Raw genomic sequence first — 2915 nt, 5'->3', positions numbered from 1 at the left:
CCCTCGCAGGTCGACTAACAGGTTGTGGGCCCGAAGGAAATCAGCTCCTAGGAGTGGTCGGGCGACCGTGGCAAGGGTTAAGGTCCAGGTAAAATGGCTGCCGCCGAATTGTAATTGAAGTGTACGGGTGCCGAAAGACCGTATCGTTGTACCGTTGGCGGCATTGAGTAGAGGACCGGGTGGCCTGTTACAAGTGTAGCGGCCGGTCGGGGGCAAAATACTGACCTCCGCTCCAGTATCAACGAGGAAACGCCGTCCAGATTTCTTGTCCTGAACGAATAGGAGGCTCTGTCGGCGGCCAGCCGCCGTAGCCATCAGCGGCGGCTGGCCCTGGCGTTTCCCTGAAACTTGCAGGGTGGGCGGCATCGACGGGCCTCCGCACCCCACCTCTGATGGTAGAAGCACAGCTGGTCACCCGTGTCGTCGTCTGCGTTCCTGGGGTGTGGTTGCTCGGTTGCTGGGGCCGGGCGGGGCTAGCGTTGGGCTCGCGGCCTGGTGATTTGACTGACGGACGAGCCGCTCTCGCGCTTGGCCCTCCACAGGACATCTGCCCGGGCAGCCACCACACGGGGGTTGCTAAAGTCGGCGTCAGCTAACAACAGGTGGATGTCAACGGGGAGCTGTTCAAGGAAGGCCTGTTCGAACATCAGGCATGGCTTGTGTCCCTGGGCAAACGCCAGCATCTCATTCAGTAGGGCGGATGGGGATCTGTCCCCCAGGCCATCCAGATGAAGCAGGTGGGCAGCGCGCTCACGACCGGAGAGGCCGAAGGTCCGAATCAAAAGGTCTTTGAAAGCCGGGTACTTATCTTCCTCCGGAGGCGACTGGATGAAGTCTCCAACCTGGGCAGCTGTCTCTTGGTCCAGAGAGCTAACCACATGGTAGTACTTCGTGGAGTCGGAGGTGATTTGCCGAAGGTGGAATTGTGCTTCGGTCTGGTCAAACCAGACGCCGGGCCGAAGTGAACAAAAGGTGGGCAGCTTGAGTGCCACTGCGTTGGCTGCTGTGCTGTCGGCCATTGCGCGGGTCCAAAATCCGGTTGGACCGTCCGGGTCACCAATGTAGCGCTTGCTACCGCGAAATTAAACAAGAATCTAGTCGGAGGATTGTCGAACAGAAGTGTTTTTTTTTCCGGCCTTGCGCGGGCCCTTTAAGGGAGACTGTTCGCGCCCAGACCAACCGGGAATGACGTAAGTCCTACGTCATCAAGACTTTACCGCGCGCGGGTTCTCCCCGTCGCTCGGAAAGACGAGGCCCGCCGCCATCTTGGGCATCGTCGCTCAGACGCCGCGCGACCCGACTACCGAGCCGGTTCGCCCGACTAAACGGTGAGTTTTTGATGCTTTTGCCAAGGTCTCGCATGCTGCGCTTGTCCAGTAAATTAAGACACAAGCGATCCGAGGCACGTCGACAAACTGATTCCAACACTTCCTAGAGATAGGATGCAGACGGTAGTGGGAGCATTTATATTTCATTCAGAACACTTGTATCAAATTCCGTTGTTTGTAATATCTACTCACGACCTTGAAGAGGGTGAAGTTGGTCTGATCGGTAAGTGAGTGAACTGGTGGAATTGCAGAGAGCGAAGAAGTTTGGCTGACGGTACAGCGGAGTATAGATCAGCTGGGAAGATGGGCAGAGCGGTGGCAGATGGACTTTAATGCAGACAAGTGTGAGGTGATGCACTGTTTGGGAGTCAGGTTCCAGGAGGGTAGATGGAATACATGGCAGTGACATGAGCAGTGTTGATGTCCAGCGATCCTGGGATTGAAGTTCACGGCTCTCTGCAAGTGACGATACAGATGGATAGCGGAGTGAAAACTGGGCATTTTGTCTGCTTGCCTTCATAGTCAGAGGCATTGAATGTCAGAGTTGGAACATCATGATGCAGCTGTAAAAATTATCGTTCAGAATGCATTTCCAGTATTGCATACAGTCCGTCACACTACAGGAAAGATGTGGCAGCAGCAGAGACAGTTCACAGAGATTCATCATGACGTTGTCTGGAATGGAGGGCTGCAGGGATAACCAGAGATGTGACAGACTGGGATGATTCTCACTGGAAAGAAAGAGCTTGAGTTGTGACTGCAGAGAGGTTTATAACATTACCAGGGACTAAGGTAGATAGAATACAGAACGGTACAGCACATAAACAGGCGTCTCGGCCCATGGTATCTGTGCCGAACATGACGCTAAATTGAATTCCAATCCAATTATAGAGCTGCAACATCACCTCGCGGCTCTTGAACTCAATACACCGACTAATGAAGGCCATAACATCATACACTTTCTTACTAACCCTATCAACCTGTGCGGCAAATTTGAAGGATCCATGGATGTGGAACCCAAGATCACTCTGTTCCTCAACACTGCTAAGAGCCCTGACATTAACCTTGTATTCTGTCTTCAAATTCGTCCTTCCATAACTCCGCATTGCACAAATCAATTATCTGATCGTCGACCATTTCAGGGTGAAACTGATGGTGGAAAGAAGCGACGGTGCGGTCTGTGTTGGAGCGAATCGTCTGAAGAAAGAAGAAAGGAAGAGGGAAGGAAGGGGAGGAAGCTAACGGCAGGTTGGACGAAGGTTCTGGAATGGATTTAATTCCTTCTGCAACGGCAGCTAGACCTTCAAACTGCCGATAAATAGGAAATGTTACCTGTTGGTTGAGGGAACAAGAATAAAAATTTCAACTGAGAACAGAGAACGCGAGAGCGGGTCCACGTGCATTGTTTAATCTCAAATTACAGGGCGGGTGGGAAACAAGATGACCAAAGAATATGCCATCCTGGGTTGGTGAGAGTGGTCTCCGATCTTTGGGAGCGGGCCGTCGGTTTGAGGGAGGCGCATTGTGTTGGTGGGTAAGGATGTCCGGAACTAATGTGGACGGGGGAGAGTGTGGGAACCAGTTGGC

The sequence above is a fragment of the Pristis pectinata genome, chromosome 17, assembly GCF_009764475.1.
Source record: "Pristis pectinata isolate sPriPec2 chromosome 17, sPriPec2.1.pri, whole genome shotgun sequence".
Classification (NCBI taxonomy): domain Eukaryota; kingdom Metazoa; phylum Chordata; class Chondrichthyes; order Rhinopristiformes; family Pristidae; genus Pristis; species Pristis pectinata.
The sequence above is the reverse complement of the archived record's forward strand: the minus strand, read 5'-3'. Positions refer to the sequence as shown.